Genomic DNA, 18,032 nt, shown 5'->3' on the forward strand with positions numbered 1-18,032 from the left:
AAAAAAGAACCTCAATATTTAAGGCATGACTTTCAACAGAGTACACCGCGCTGTACTACTAAATTAACACTGAGGTGATCCTAAAGTCCACAAATAAAGAGCCCTAAATTGTACCTGCAACATTAAATCCCAGCAAAATAAGGTTGTAGCTACTATGTTTGATACCCAAAACTCCTACAAACTTTCTCTACATTCCCTACTACAACTTCCAAGGAGAAAGTGAATTTTTAGCTATAATTAATCCAGCTTTTCACCATAATTTAGTGATTTAGAATTATAGGTTGTAGTCTATAAAAACAAAGTATTTCTGTGATTGTTTTCAGTCATTTTATTCCTTTTCACCCCTATTATGTCTCTTGTTCTAGTAAAAATAATTTATTTCCTTCATTAAAGATAATAGTTTTACATCAATGAAACATAAAAATTCTAGAGTGAGAAAGAGAAGCTACATGTTCTACGTTCTGCCCAATTAGAGGAAGCAGCAGCAATCTTAATGCAGAATTCCACATATGCAGATAAGTAGCTAGACCTTAATATGGTTGTCTCGCTAAAATTTCTGAATTTGTGTGGATATACAGATGCATTTTTTTTCAATGGGTCAAGTAAAACTAGTCTTAGAGTTTAAGAGTTTTTAAGAGATGGATCCTTCTGTTAATGTTATCAAATTCTTATCAAACTGTATTATACTCCAGTCATCCCTTCTTAATACTTCCCTTTTCTTCTCTTCCTATAAAAAGGAACAGTTAAGAAAGAATGAATTAGAGGAAGGTGGGTAAGTGGGAACCCTGTAAGTTTAATATTACTAAATCCATACCACCAAAGTCTTCAGACTTGTGGAGTTTATGAATATGAAAAGGGAATTCCAAAAAGAACAACCACCATTATACTTCCCAAGCTCTCCGTAACTTTTCACTCACTACCCCCTTTCTCCCAAGCTTAACCGCATGATGTCTCCTGTCTTCCCCAAGATAAAGGGTAGTTCTCAATGTTGGTTACATAGTACAATCACCCGATATGCTTTCAAAAAATACTAAGGATCCTGAGATAAACTAAGAATCCACCAGTCAACCCAAATATTCAATTCAAATGCGTAGTATTTTGCATTTCTAAGGCAACAGCGTTCTTCACATGGGTCTTTCCCCAAGTGTTCAACTGGAGTAAACAGGGTCTTCAACTCTAACACTGGCCCCCTCTCTCTGCCAGGTATCTCTACCTAACAAAGTATCATTAAAAGCCCTGATCGGACATAACTCCTCTGCTTAAAACCACTCAGTGGTTTTTCCATTGCTCTCAGAGTAAACAGACATGTCAAACGTCAGACACAGTACGTCCCTAGACCACCACTAGAGAGCAGAAACTCATCTTCAGTCTAATCCGGTAATGCACTAAACACCAAATTCTCTCCCAGCGTCTCTAAAATATAAAAACACAGAAAGGATCATTGTGGCTGCCTGCACCAAGCTTAAGACTTACTTCATTTTCCCACCCTTCTCACCCTTTGTTTATAAAAATTTCATTAATTTATGTGTGATTAATTACAAACGTAACTCCTAGGAGTAATCTGGTACATGTCTTCAGGCAGGGTGTAAATTAAGTACACTCCCTTTAATTCGCCACTCTTCAGACTAATACAGCAACTGAGGATGCGACAAACTGTTGAAAGTTACAGGGCCATCAGCTGTGCCTGCACTCTGAGAAGGGTCAGAGCCTCACCTGCCCCCTATGTACTGAATCACTCTACCACGAAATTTTAGGCTTCCAAATGCTTTTAGATTGGTGTCCTCTCCAGAACTGGTCTTCTACAAAGCTAAATAAACCTGCCTCATAAGACTTAATTCTTGAGTAGAAAGGAAAAAAAACCCTGAGTTCGATTTTGTGAGGGCCAAGGTGTGTTATCTCGAGCAAATACCCCAATTTTCTTGAGTCTATTCTTTCTTAAACAGTGAAAGCCTAATAAAAATAACGAAACATCAGCAGTATCTGTATCTTAAATCTGCTGCAAAACGAGAAAATATATGTGAAAAAGGTTTTAAAATTGTAAAATGCTGTGCAAATAAAATGTTAGGTTTTTTTTATTGTCTTCCTGTTGCTGAACCAGAAGGACAGAGTAACAAAGGAAATGGTAGAGCAATACCCGAAGTTTTATTCAACCACGATTCCCATCCTCTTCTCCTAACACTGCGGCAAACATGACCTTAACTTTGGAAACAAATGCTTTTACACATCAAGTTTACAAAAGAAGTTTTAAAATTTTTGTTTTGTTTTTTGATGCTATTCCCATAACAAGTTTCAGGTGATCTAATGCTAATTGTGGAGCTAGACTAGAAATTAAGAAAACAAGGTTCTATTCCTCATTTTGCCATTTTCTTCTCACGTTACTTAAGAAACCACAAATTATCATCTGGGCTTCAACGTCTTTATTTTGTCTTTCGAAAGTCTGGAAAATAACTTTTTATAAAAGGGCATAATTTAAGAAGATGAGATAATGTTTATAAAATGATTTTAGTTTCTAAAAACTAAAACTGTTTTTTTTTTAAGATTTTATTTATTTATTTGACAGACAGATCACAAGTAGGCAGAGAGGCAGGTGGGGGGGTGGGGGGGAAGACTCCCTGCTGAGCAGAGAGCCCAAGGCTGCTGGGCTGGATGCCAGGATCCTGGAATCATAACCTGAGCCAAAGGCAGAGGCTTTAACCCACTGAGCCACCCAGGCACCCCCTAAAACTGTTTTTAAAACTGTTGACTCCTTTCTCTGTTCCTCTTTTCCATGCACACTCAAACTTCTGAAATGTTCTCAAGTCCTTTAGTTTTCTTTCTCTCTAACCTTTCTGCTTTATTCAAGCAGAATAACCTAACCATTTCCATACTCTATATTTTTTAAATATTATTTTTAAAACCCACATTCAGCTTTTTCAACCTGAAACTTCCACCAGTATCCACCCTACCTCTGGAAGTTCAGTACTGCTTCCCATTTCTAGGTCAAAAAGACCAATGACAGAGTCCTCAAGTTCAAAAGCACAAATATGAAAGCATACATGCAAAAGTCCTTATCAATGAGTAAAGCTCTTATAAAAACAATGTATGGCCAAATGCATATATCTCACATGACATTTTAAGACATTTGATGCAAATATTCAAAAACATCTTCAATAACAGAAAGTACACTGCCTCCCACCCTCCTTAGAAGAGACAGACCTGTGTATCAGAAGCATCTCAGAGCAAGTATCTTGTATATCCTTCCAGAGAGTCTATGTCTAAACAAGGCCAAAAACACTTGGGCCTGTTTTTTGTTTTAACACAATTGTTGCATGCTATACATACTAAATAATGTTTTTCACTTAATATATCCAGGAGATGGTTGTATATTAAGATAGAAGTAGATCTAACTTCTTCTTTTTAAGATTCAATAGTACTTCCTTATATAAGTGTATAATACATTTTAATCAGTCACTTAATGATAAGCATTTAGGCTGTTCCAGTCGTTTGTTATTACAACACTGAAGTAAGTATCCTCCTGCACATGCATATATGAGGAATAAATCACTAAAAATAAAATTGCTGTGCTAAATTATATTCACATTTTTAGATTTTATATAAACCTATTTTTCCCCAAATAAGTTGTACCCTTTCACAGTCCCATTAACAATGTATGAAAATGCCTATGCACATTTTCAGTCTTAGAGGAAAACGAGTCTACTTATTCTCGTACAGCTCCTAACACAGTATCATAACTTTATGAGAATTTGGGGCTTTCTATGTGAATGACACATTACACATAAGGGAATGAATTTCCCTTTTTGATAATTCATGGCATTACCCTGAGGTCTTTTCTTTCCAAGTAAACAACAAGGATTTGGGGTTGTTTGTCCTGGCCGGTTCTCTTAGTCACATCAGAAAGCCAATCATTTTCTAGAGCAAGACATGTTGGCTTGACAAATAACTGTGTCCTAAGGGAAAACCCTGAACCCACCTCCCTTATAATTAATTAGTCATCCAATTTGATTTACCTTTTTTAAGTTTCAAGAGCATTATTTATTTCGTCCTTGAGAACCTAAAGAATTGATTAGCTCCACAGTGATACCTAGGTTAATTCCCATAAACCATTTCCTACCATCTCAACAGTGTCACATACATTATTACCCTTAATTTTAATCCTTTATCGTCCAATCCAACTATGATACTTTCAAATTTGGATAGGAAAATCTTAAGACTAAAGGAAATGGGGCAAAGGGGAGATACATAGAGAACTTAAAACTGGGGCACTAAGATGGGTTAGAATAGATATCTGTGTATTTTGACACTGAAGAACATGTCAATTATCTTGAAGGAGTTACTTAACATTACCAAGCCTCAGCTTCCTCATCTATAAAACGGGAATAATAATACCTACCTTACTACTGAATCACTAATATTCATTTTCTTTGTTCCAACTCTAGGTACCAGCCTGTTACTCACATCAGCAGCTCCTTCCATAGGTCTAAGTCCAATACTAAAGATCAGGTACCTGATAAACACTTGTTAATGGATAGTTCCAATGAAATTCAGGCTAAGAACTCCTACATCAGGACAGTAATGATGGTGATTAATATTAACTAACATTTACAGCAGGCTTTGTGCTCAGAAGTATTTTACATGTAATATCTCATTTAATCCTTTTAACTCTATGATGTACAGACTATTATTTTATTTTATGGATAACAAAACTGAGGCTTAAAGAACTTACATAATTTGCTCAAGATTATAAGAGTGGTAGATAAAGGAGCCAGAATTTAAATCTAGGATTTAAATATTTAAAGCCCATTCTTTCACCCATGATGCTTATTTACCTTTATCTTCCACTCAATTATTTCAAACAATTTTCTTCCTAAATTGCCAAAGTTTTAATCAAACCACTTATGAAAAAGCACAAGACTAATTCATACTGAGGGAGTTACCAGACACATTTTTAAAACAATCTTCCAACTACTTAATTCCATTTCTTCTCCTCATATCTCTTCTAATTTATATGAATATTTAGTACTACCATTAAGGAAAAAATAAAATCCCACCAGAGAGCAATTTCTCTCAAAAGGTTGACAAACATACTAATGCTTTCAGAAAGGCATATATGTACCAGCAAAAAGTGTTAGAAATTACCAAAATCAAGTAGTACATGTTCTAAAAATAATAAAGCTAAAGGCTATAGGCTAAAAGCTTTGAATATCGAAGAGACCATCTTCATTAAAGAAAGTTAGCAATCTAAACAAACATACCTACCTACATTTGTCTAATTCAAACATTCTTTTCTTTTTAAAAAAGATTGATTTTAGAGAGAGAGAGTACACACACATAAGGGAAGGGGCAGAGGGAGAGAATCTCGAGCAGACTCCCTGCTGAGCATGGAGCCCAACAAAGGGCTGATCCCAGGACCCCTGATATCATGACCTGAGCCAAAACCAAAAGTAGGACATTCAACCGACTGAGCCACTGAGGCACCCCATGTCTAACATTCTTTTTAAGTCACTATTACCACAGAGTGGTACTACTGCAGCTATGGTTAATGTTAGAAAAGTAAAAAGTCCTTAACATTGTTAGAAACCCTGAAAGAAGGCTATCAGCAGACCAGCAATTGAGGAATTCTGTTAAGATTAAAAAGCTGATGAGAATATACCTGAAACCAGGAGGATATTATATGTCAATTACACTTCAATTAAAAAAAACTAGATTAAAAAAAAATGTTGATGAGATACACTAACAGAGAAAGCCTATCTTTATTAAAAAAAAAAAAAAAAAAAAAAAAAAGGATGTCTGGGTGGCTCAATGGGCTAAGTGTTTGCCTTCAGCTCAGGTCTGATCCCAGAGTCTGGGATCGAGTCCCGCATCAGGCTCCTTGCTCTGTGGGGAACCCGCTTCTCCCTCTCTCCCTCTGCCTGCTGCTCCCCCTGCTTGTACTCTCACACTCTCTCAGTCTCACTCTGGCAAATAAATACATGAAAAACCTAGCCTAGGACATGCCCAGTGATACATGGTATAGCATGAGTGAATCTTGGTAATACTATGCTAGTGCAAAGAACCCAGACACAAAATATGTAGTATCACATATTGTATGACTCCATTTATAGGAAATGACCAGAATAGGTAAATCCAAAGCAACAGAAACTAGGGCTGGAGAGAAGGAACTGGAGGAGTGACTACTAATGATATTAGGTTTCTTCCAGGGTTCGATGAAAATGTTCAGGAATTGGGGCGCCTCAGTGGCTCAGTGGGTTAAGCCTCTTCCTTCAGCTCAAGCCATGATCTCAGGATCCTGGGATTGAGCCCCGCAACCGGCTCTCTGCTCAGCAGGGAGCCTGCTTCTCTCTGCCTGCCTCTCTGCCTACCTGTGATCTCTGTCAAATAAATAAATAAAATCTTTTAAAAAAGAAAATGTTTAGGAATTAAATAGCCAGGGTGATTGTGCAACTTTGTTAAAAATCCACAAAATTATACATTTTAGAGGAGTTTTAGGGTATGAGTTATAGTTCCACATTTTACATTTTTCAAAGAATAATGTTTATTATTAAAAAATAATGCTCCTAAAATGAAGAGAAAGGAAAAAAGAAGGGAAAAAAAATGCTCCTCACCACCTTAATAAGTGAGTTTCTTTCATCCACTTACCCACTCTTACACTCTGTCTTCCCAATAACATCCTCTGACCACCATCTATGTTCTAGGTAGCACTCTTCTAAGCCCTGAGACACGGCATTGAGCAATAAAGACAAGATCCCTAATCTCACGGCAGGGATGGAGAAAAGAAGACAGATTCCAGTATTTGTAGCAGAACCAGCAAGACTCACTATTTGATTTCATGATTTGTGGAAAGTGGTGAAAAATCAATGTGAAAAATCAAAGACTATCTTTTCAGTCTTAAGTAGGTAGAAGACAGACCATTTATTGAGATGGGTTTTGGACATATTAACCTGAGACACCTGTCAGACATTCGTATGTTAGGTAGACAGCTGTATTTCCAAGACTCAGGCTTAGAGGAAAGATGAAACTAAAGGTAACAGGTAATTCTGTTATCTTCACTGGCTAGCACAATGCCAAAAGATGCACAAGTGTATTATTAAATGAGCATTTTATAAGCTATGAGAAGTCCTACAGTAGTAAAGAAAATTGTTTACGATTTAGCCCAGGGCTTCCCAAACATCTTTAGTCATGGAAACTTTTCTTCCACATTTTAACATCGTGCTCTTTAACTATTATAGGGAATATATCACCAGTGTATTAAACTGATAACTGGGTTGCCTCTCAGTGTAAAGCAGGTTCACAACACTTAGAACCTTAAAAAGTATAATTCAGTGACTTCGTAAAGAATAGGCAGAGGGTTAATCAATTCACTATTTAATGCCCCATGACATTTTATAATCTAACCCTTAAAAAATAATAAAGCACTTCACACACGAAGGCCAATTAGTTTCCTCACCTGTGAAGTAATCTGAGGCATTATCTCAATTACAGGTGAAGACACTAAACATCTCCAATCACCTCTTAGCTTCTGAGCGGGATACAGACCGCAGCTTCCTTTGCCCAGCACTGCGTTCATTATCCCAGTCAGTAAACAGGTACTGAAACCACAGGAGATTTTATAAGTACCCAGAGTCGAGTATCTGGGTGATTTCCATGCAGCAGCAGTGACTCCATTTTCAAAATCCTATACAATTTGCGCTGTTAAAAGAAGAAACTGAAATTTGCTTGTGCAGAGCTCAGAATAAACATGAATCTAGCACCTGAGTTGGCAGTAATTCCAAATATACTGGTGTTTCAACCAAGAAACATCTAGGGAGCTTAAACAACACTTCTTGTACAAAATTTTTTCCTAACCTCCCAGGAAAAACTGTCCATCCTCTCTTGTGCTTTACTATAGCTTAATGCACCTCTAATACTTTATGTGTGTACTTTTGCATTTGTTAGTATCCTAGAGATTATATCACCAATTATGCAGATTATTATGATAATTAAATGAGTGAATACAGGGACACCTGGGTGGCTCAGTGGGTTAAGCTGCTACCTTCGGATCAGATTATGATCTGAGTCCTGGGACCAAGTCCCGCATCGGGCTCCTTGCCCAGCAGGGAGCCTGCTTCTCTCTCTGCCTGTGCTTGCCTCTGCTTGTATGCTCTCTCCCTCTCCTTCTCTCTGACAAATAAATACAATCTTAAAAAGAGAAACTTCGTTTTAAGGTAGCTGTCACACAGCATCCGCACAGTATAGGAACTGACAGCTTTAAAATGCTTAGGGAATGAGTATGTATATGAGTTTGTATATTCACACTCACATGCATGTATATACACATATGTATAAATAAACACTAATCACTTCATCCCTGACTTAGTCTATTCAGGCTGCTGTAACAAAATATCACAGACTGAGTGGCTAATAAATAATACCAGTTTAGTTCCCATAGTTTCAGGGATGAAAGTTCAAGAACAGGGTGCCAGCACTGTCAGGTACTGGTGAAGGCCCTCTTCTGGATTTGCTGCCTGCCGATTTCTCTTCATATGCTGGAAGGAGTTAGGGAGCTCTCCGGCTTGTTGTTATTTTGTTTGTTTGTTTGTTTGTTTTTAATAAGGGTACTAACCCCAGGCATGAGGGTAGAGCCCTCATGACCTAATGACCTCCAAAAAGCCTCACCTCCTAATGCCATTACAGTAGGCATTAGGAGTTCAACATATGAATCTGGGGGTACACATCCAGAGCACAGCAATTCTACTGTCACACTTATACTAATCCATAAAGGGTCCACTTAAAACATTCCCTCTCTTGCTTATTTGTTTGCATTTTACAATAGAATATGAGTTAGTCAAGTATATATATAGATCATGTCTTAGTCACCCTTGAATCCCAAGTACCTAACACAGAACCTGGGATGTAACAGATACCTTTTAAATGTTTACGTAACTTTAAATAATGATGTTGAAAGGGGAGAAAAAAAATGTTCCTATTGCAAGGAGCAGTTGTTCCCAATATTAAAGAAAAAAAACTGGTCCATTGTCTTTATTTGGCACAAGAAATCTAAAAGATTTTAACTGCAACAAAAGAAGCAGCAGATGGATTGGGGTTAGTTGCTAATCCTGATACCAAAATTTCATTTTCAGTCTTGGGCCCTTTGTAGTCCAGCCATACTTTAAACCTTGGTTTAAAAACTCGTCAATCAAAGCAAGACATCTCAGCAATTTTAAGCAAGCTTACTCCTCCCACTGAGGGAGAGGGAAAGGAGGAAGTAGTTTTTATACTTTTGTAAATTACTGAAATATAATTGATATACATCGTTATATTAATTTCAGGTGTACAACATATGGATTCAACAATTCTATGTGCTACTCAATGTTCACCACAGTTAGTGTAGTCACCATCTGTCACCATATGTTATTACAAAATAACAAAGTAAGTCAATAATTTTGACTATATTCTCCACACTGTACTTTTTACCTCTGTGATATATTCATATATATTTTTTTTTTCTTAATAACTGAACAGGTTTCCATATTCTCCCAGACTTTAAAGTAATTTAACCATACTTTAAAAGCTAACAGGCACTTCCTTGCAATAATAGGATTCTTTTTTCTTTTTTTCCAAAGCAAAACAGCAGAATTACTCAGGTATTCAATTCAATACTATGACCCATCTTAAAGGGTGCAATAAAAGATCAAGTCTTCAGCCTTGGCAGTAATGGAACAATCTTTTCTCTTTTTTTCTGGTAGGCTCCATGCCTAACATGGGGCTCAAACTGACGACCCCAAGATCAAGAGTCACATGCTCTTCCAACTGAGCCACCATGTATCCCCTGGAACAATTTTTGTATCAGATATAGATCCCAAGTAAACACTAGAGCAAAGATTCACCTAAAATTCCTATAGCCTACCATTTGCCTATAAATACAAAGCAGTAAAGCAATAGGTATACAATGCAAAATACAGCAGATTTATGGTCTAAATGCTAGGAAATTAAATTCTTATAATAACGCCAGACTGACTAGGGAAATAAAAAAATATGAAGTCAAAATGAGAGCCTACTCTCCTTATCCCATGTACTGTTAACTGAACATTTTTTCCCCCATTGGTTGTCTAGTCATCCCTAGATAATTAATTCAGGTATCATTTTCCTCAGGAGGCTTCCCTGATAGTATAAACGGGGTTAAGGAAGCCTCCTCTGTGTTCACAAGGACATTATCACACATCTCTATTTTACAACATACCATGAGTTTCTCAAAGGCAAGAACTATTTCTAAGACAATACTGCATCTCCGGAACCTAGCAGAAGGCATAGGCTAAAACAGAGATCTTTGACAAATGTCTGCTGAGCTAAACCAATAAAGGACTCCAAGCCAAAAATGGTAAGGTAAAGCAAGTATTTTGGCAATGTTTGCTAAATTCATTTCCTGGGCTTATAAAATTGGGTTCAGTCTTGGGGCACCTGGGTGGCTCAGTGGTTAAGCCTCTGCCTTAGGCTCAGGTCATGATCTCAGGGTCCTGGGATTGAGCCCCGCATCGGGCTCTTTGCTCCACAGGGAGCCTGCTTCCCCCTCTCTCTCTGCCGGCCTCTCTGTCTACCTGTGACCTCTCTCTGTCAAATAAGCAAATAAAATCTTTAAATAAAAAAAGAAATTCAACACATTAAATGGTCTTAAGAAAAATAAGGAAGCTCATGTTTGCCTATGAAAAATGACAAAGTGTCCAGGAAAATGGGAAAAGCCTTTATTTCTTTTACTTAGTGGAGATGGAGAAAGGTATCAGAAACATGAATACAAAAGTTAAAAATCACTTACTCCTTTCTCCTATAAACATAATTTCAGGGGCACCTGGGTGGCTCAGCCAATTAGGCGTGCAACCCTTGGCTTCTAGTCAAGTCATGACCTCAGGGTTGTGGGATCAAGCCCCATATCAGGTTCTGTGCTCAGCTCTAAGTATGCTTGAGATTGTCTCCCTCTCTCTCTATCCCTCCCCGTGCTCTCTTCAAATAAAACAAATAATAAAATCCTTAAAAACATAAATATATATAATTGCAAATGCAGTTGATTGGTTTTTATTTGTTTTTAAATAAAACAGAGATCATTCCTGATTTAGAGATATAATTTAACCAATACATAATTAAAATCAAAGACAAAGATTTAAATGAGATTTGCTAAAACATACTTCATAAGAATAATCTGAATAATGTAGAGTATCAGTGAAGACTAATAATAAATTTTTTAAAAGTTCCTTACAGCTCAAATTTGGATTAGCCTGTTTTCTTGTAAAAATAAGTTATTAAACACTGTTGGCTGGAAAAAGGACCTTTAGACTCACTACCAACTAACACATCACTGAAACAAAACAACTCAAAAAACAATAGTTAAACACAAAAACAATTTCCTTTCACTTAGAGACACCATACAATTGTTGATACTTAACAGAATATGGCAATAAAATGAATTAGAACTTATAATAAGACTATTCTGAAGAGTGATAGTTGAAGACCGTAGGCTACTAGGTTCTATTCCCTCCTCAAAATGATAAAAAGTGAATTTTTTTTTTCAAAATTTTACTTATTTATTTGAGAGAGAGAGAGTACAAGTGGTAGGGCGGGACAGAGGGAGCGAGAAAGAGAAGCAAACTCCCTGCAAGACAGGAAACCCAAATACAAGCTCGAGCCAAGACCCAGAGATCATGACCTGAGCTAAAAGCTGATGCCTGCCACCCAGGTGCCCCTAAGCGAATTTTTAAAAAATCATAATCCCATAAGGACAAAGAGAATGAAAGAAAAGACAAAACTGAAATTTTGAAAATTAAAAAGTAGATGAATCAAATAACTGAATTAACATACCTCAGGAAACCTAATCCTAAACTTGGAAGCAACCTAACTTACACCACAGATCCCACAAAAGGTTCAGAAATAAAGCAGAGTACTCTGGAAGTGGGAATGGACATGGAATAAGACTTTCACGTTCTAAGAAATTACACACTCAAATTCCCTCTGCAGTCAGCACAGTGGGCTTCAACACTATCCCCATCCTAAGAAAAGACTAGGTGCTAAAGTTACTCTGTGAAAAGGGCAAAACAGAAAGGGTGTCTGGCTTCGGAGATCACGCACACACATGCAGGCAAATGTACCATACCTAACACGGGGACATTGGGTAAGCGTAGAAAATCAATGTCAGGGCCTCTATCTGGCCTCCCTGCACCTGCACCCCCCAACCAAAGGATCCCAGAAACCGTGCAGCCAGGATAATAATCTCCAAGTAAACAGCAGAAGAGCTCTTCCAGACAAATCTGACCACCCATGCACAAAGACCTAAAAAGATTCATACTAGGAGTTCTTCAGGGAAACAGCCTAGCCTTATCACCCTTCGCAAATACCACAGATGAAACGCCCTTCACACACACGCACACGGATTCAATTAGTTTTTCAGTTGTCCTACTTGTAAATAAAAGAAGAAAGCAAAAGGGTTACCAGGCACTTCCAGGAAGCCTCTAACATGAAAGAAGACAGTAAAATAGAAAAAAGCAACTTGAATAAACAATGCAGAGGAATAAAAATGAACCCATTCCAAAAAAACTATTAATACAGGAAAAAAAGAACATTGCTTTGTGAAAAAAGAATAGGGCACTACATACAAAAGAGAAACTAAATGGGACACTTGAAACTTTTTAAAAATTGGTAGCAGAAATGAAGAACATAATAGAATAGAAAATAAACTTGAAGTAATCTCTTGGGACACAAAGAGATGGAAAGCAAAAAAATCAAGAACCAGTCTAAGAGCTCAATATCCAAGTAAAAGAAATTCCAAAAAGATATAACAAACAGAAAAACAAAATATTTTATCATTAAAATATTTTATCAAAGAAATAAACCAGAAAATTTTCCAGAACTGAAAATGCCTTTTTAGAGTAAGAGACCACCAACTCAGTGGATGAAAATAGACCCACAAGAAAAGATGCCATTATGAAACTCCAGAACTGTATGTACAAAGAAAAGACCCTACAATGGTCCAGAGGACCAAAAAAATTTTATACAAAAAGTTAGGAATCAGAAAGGTATTTGGACTTTATAAAACAACGAGAGCTTAGATACCATGTAAATTAAAATTGAAATTCTGTGAAAAAATTATTTGCAACCTAGAACTCTCTATTCTGACATAATAAAAATAATATCAAGTAGGAAGGTAGAATATATCTCCATACACCAAAGGTCTCAAAATGTTTACATTCCACTTACTATTTCTAGGGAGTTTTTAGAGATCCACTCCACCAAAGTAAGGGAGGAAACCAAGAAAAAGGACGTAAGATCTAAGAAACAAGAAATTCAAAAGCCATGCAAGGGGGAATCCTCAGGATGAAGAGAAAGGATTCCAAAAGTAACGCTATCCGGCAAGACTAGACAACATCAGCCAATACAGACAGACTAGAGCAGGCCAAAAAACTCCAGCAGGCATTTACTCAAGAAAATAGTGAAAGAATCTGAATGTTTTTAAAAGTTAACGGAGGGAGTACTGGGGGATCAAAAGAACAATGAGTAATAGAAAATAAAACATCGGGTTTAGAGTTGTTCAGGAAATGAAAAATAAAATTGTAATATGGGGCGCCTGGGTGGCTCAGTTGGTTAAGCAGCTGCCTTTGGCTCAGGTCATGATCCCAGGGTCCTAGGATCAAGCCCTGCATCAGGCTCTTGCTCAGCAGGGAGCCTGTTTCTCCCTCTCCCTCTGCTGCTCCCCTTGCTTGTATTCTCTCTCTGTCAAACAAATAAATAAAATATGTTTAAAAAAAATTACAGGGTGCGTGGGTGGCTCAGGTGATTAAGCGTCTGCGTTTGGCTCAAGTCATGATCTCCAGGTCCTGGAATCCAGCCCCACATAGGGTTCCCAGCTCAGCAGGGAGTCTGCTTCTCCCTCTCCTTCTGCCTCTACCCTTGCTTGTGCTCTCTCTCTCACTCTCTGAAATAAATAAATAAAATCTTTAAAGTAAAAAAATAAATATAGTGTTTATATAGTACTAACCATACCGAGAAACTGGCAGATGGGAAGTATGTATATATGTGATATAGGAGAGGGGTGTGATATTTTTTTTCTTGCATTACAAGAATTCAACCCTGAGGGGCACCTGGGTGGCTCAGTGGGTTGAAGCCTCTGCCTTCAGCTCAGGTCATGTTCCCAGGGTCCTGGGATGGAGCCCTGCATTGGGCTCTCTGCTCAGCAGGGAGCCTGCTTCCTCTTCTCTCTCTCTGCCTGCCTCTCTGCCCACTTGTGATCTCTATCTGTCAAATAAATAAATAAAATCTTCGGAGAAAAAAAAAAATTCAAAACCCTGACTAGCCAAAATAACCTTAAAAAGGAACAAAGCCAGACGTATCATCTGGAGTCCCACATCGGGCTCCTTGCTCAGCGGGGAGCCTGTTTCTCCCTTTGCTTGCTGCTCCCTCTGTGCTCTCTCGCTCTTCCTCTCTCTGATGAATAAATAAATAAATAAACAAACAATCTTTTTAAAGAATAATAAAATAATAATAAATGAAGTGAGAGGATGGAAAACCATTTATCATCCTAATGGACATTAAAAGAAATCTAGGGTGGCAAGCTTTATATCAGACAAATTAAATTTTAAACAAAATATTGTAATAAGTGATGAGGAAGGGCACTTTATCATAATTAAAGGATCTATCCAACAAGATCCAACAACTGTACATGGGAGCAGTGAATTCTATAAACCAATTAATAACAAATAAACGCATTAATAACAATACAGTAACAGTAGGGGACTTCAACACCCTCTCACTGCAATGCACAGATCACCTAAGCAGAAGATCAACAAGAAAACAAGGGTTTTGAATGGCACACTGGAAGATGACTGCAAAGATATATTCAGAACATTCCATCCTAAAGGAAAAGAATACACATTCTTCTTGAGTGTACACGGAACATCCTCTAGAATAGGTCACATCCTGCGTCACAAATCAGGTCTCAACCAGTAACAAAAGATTGTGATCATTCCCTGCATATTTTTGGACCACAACACTTTGAAACTGGAACTCAATCACAAGAGGAAAGTTGGAAAGAACTCAAATACATGGAGGCGAAAATGTCCTACTAAAGAATGAATGGGTCAACCAGGAAATTAAAAAAAAAATTTTTTAAAGCTCATGGAAACAAATGAAAATGAAACACAACTGTTCAAAATCTTCGGGATGCAGCAAAGGTGGTCCTAAGAGGAAAGTATATAACAATACAAGCCTTTCTCAAGAAACAAGAGAGGCCTCAAATATACAACCTAACCTTACACCTAAAGAAGTTGGAGAAAGAACAGCAAATAACACCCAACCACAGCAAGGGAAGAGAAATAATAAAGATTAGAGCAAAAAGCAATGAAACGGAAACCAAATGAACAGCAGAACAGATCAACAAAACTAGGAGCTAGTTCTTTGAAAGGCTTAATAGGATTGATAAACCCCTAACCAGACTTATCAAAAAGAGAATGGACCCAAATAAATAAAATCATGAGTGAAAGAGGAGAGATCACAACCAACACCAAAGAAATACAATTTTAAGAACACATTAGAAACAACTATCTGCCAACAAATCAGGCAATATGAAAGAAATGGATGCATTCCTAGAGTCAAATAACTACCACAAGTGAAACAGGAAGAAACAGAAAACCAGAACAGACTCATAACCTGCAAGGAAACTGAAGCAAGTGCCTAGGGCCGGATGACTTCCCAGGGGAATTCTAACAAATGTTTAAAGAAGAATTAATACCTATTCTTCATAACCTATTTCAAAAAACAGAAATAGAAGGAAAACTTCCAAACTCTTTCTATGAGGTCAGCATTACCTTGATTCCAAAACCAGACAAAGACACCACTAAAAAGGATGATTACAGACCAATATCCCTGATGAATATGGTAATTCTCAGCAAAAATTCTCAGCAAAACACTGGCCAATAGGATCCAACAGTATATTAAAATGATTAAAAACAGAAACCAGTTGCATTTCTATACATAAATAAGGAGACAGAAGAAAAAGTAAGAAGTCAATCCCATTTACAATTGTACCCAAAACCACAAGATACTTAGGAATAAACCTAACCAAAGAGGCAAAGGATCTCTACTCAGAAAACTACAACACTCATGAAAGAAACTGAGGAAGACACAAGGAAATGGAAAAATGTTCCGTGCTCATGGATTGGAAGAACAAATAGTGTTAAAATGTGTAGGCTACCTAGAGCAATCTACACATTCAATGCAATCCCTATCAAAATACTATCAACTTTTTTCACAGAACTGGAACAAGCAGTCCTAAAATTTGTATGGAACCAGAAAAGACCCCAAACAGCCAAAGGAATGTTGAAAGAGAAAACCAAAACTGGTGACATCACAATTCCAGACTTCAAGCTCTATTACAAAGCTGTAATCCTCAAGACAGATGGTACTGGCACAAAAAGAGACACACAGATCAGTGGAACAGAATAGAGAATCTGGACCCTCAGAAATGGACCCTCAGCAATATGGTAAAATAATCTTTGAGAAAGAAGGAAAAAAATCCAAGAGAAAAAGCCTCTTCAAATGGTATTGGGAATTTTGGAGAGCCACATGCAGAAGAATGATACTGGACCATTTCCTTACACCAGACACAAAAATAAACTCAAAATGGATGAAAGATCTGAAGGTGAGACAGGAATCCATCAAAATCCTAGAGAAGAACACAGGCAGCAACCTCTCTGACCTCAGTTGCAGCGAATTCTTGCTAGACAAGTCTCCAAAGGCAAGGGAAACAAAGGCAAAAACGAACTACTGGACTCCATCAAAATTAAAACCTTCTGCACAGCAATGGAAACAGTTGACAAAACCAAAAGACAACTGGCAAAATAGGAGAAGATATTTGCAAATGACATATGAGATAAAGGGCTAGTATCCAAAATCTATTAAGAACTTAGCAAACTCAACACCCAAAGAACAAATAATCCAGTCAAGAAATGGGCAGAAGACATGAATAGACATTTCTCCAAAGAAGACATCCAAATGGCCAACAAACACATGAAAAGGCACTCAACATCACTCAGCATCAGGGAAATACAAATCAAAACCACAATGAGATACCACCTCACACCAGTCAGAATGGCTAAAGTTAACCAGTCAGGAAATGACACATGTTGGTAAGAATGTGGAGAAAGAGGAAACCTCCACACTGTTGGTGGGAATGCAAGCTGGTATAGGCACTCGGGAAAACAGTATGGAGGTTCCTCAAAAAGTTGAAAATAGAGCTACCCTATGACCCAGCAATTGCCTACTGGTTATTTACTCCAAAGATACAAATGTAGTGATCCAAAGGGGCACTTACCCCCGCAATGTTTATCACAGTATGTCCACAACAGTCACACTATGGAAAGAGTCCAGATGTTCATCAACAGATGAATGGATAAAGAAGATGTGGTACACACACACACACAGACACACACACACACACGTGCACACACTGAAATATTACACACCCATCAAAAAAAGAAACCTTGCTATTTGCAACAATGTGGTTGGAACTAGAGGTGGTATGCTAAGCAAAATAAGTCAATCAGCGAAAGACAATTATCATATGATCTTATTGATATGTGGAATTTAAGAAACAAAACAGAGGATCATAGGAAAAGAGAGGGTAAAAAGAAAAAAAAAAACCAGAGAGGGAGACAAATCATAAGAGACTCTTAATCATAGGGAACAAACTTAGGGTTGCTGGAGGGGAGGGGTGGTATAGGTATGGAGTAACTGGCTGATAGACACTAGGGGTAACTGGGTGATAGACACTAAAGAGTCATGTGATGTAATGAACATCGGGTATTACGACTGATGAATCACAGACATATCCTCTGGAACCAGTAATACATTATACGTTAATTAACTGAATTAAAATTTTTAACCCACTGAGCCACCCAGGCACCCCTGAATTAAAATTTTTTAAAAGGCACAGGAAAAATATTTATTTATTTGTTTGTTTGTTTGAGAGTGAGAAAGAGAGAGAACCCACACATGCACATACAAGCAGGGAAGGGAAAGGA

The 18,032-nt window shown here is 37.5% G+C and overlaps 1 protein-coding gene across 1 annotated transcript in view; it reads right to left on the reverse strand.

The window, feature by feature from the left end:
- MOB1B (MOB kinase activator 1B) overlaps nucleotides 1–18,032 on the reverse strand; it is a 54,247-nt gene that overhangs the window by 18,710 nt on the left and 17,505 nt on the right. The window lies entirely within an intron of this gene.

The sequence above is a fragment of the Mustela lutreola genome, chromosome 1 (assembly GCF_030435805.1).
Source record: "Mustela lutreola isolate mMusLut2 chromosome 1, mMusLut2.pri, whole genome shotgun sequence".
NCBI classification, from domain to species: Eukaryota; Metazoa; Chordata; class Mammalia; order Carnivora; family Mustelidae; genus Mustela; species Mustela lutreola.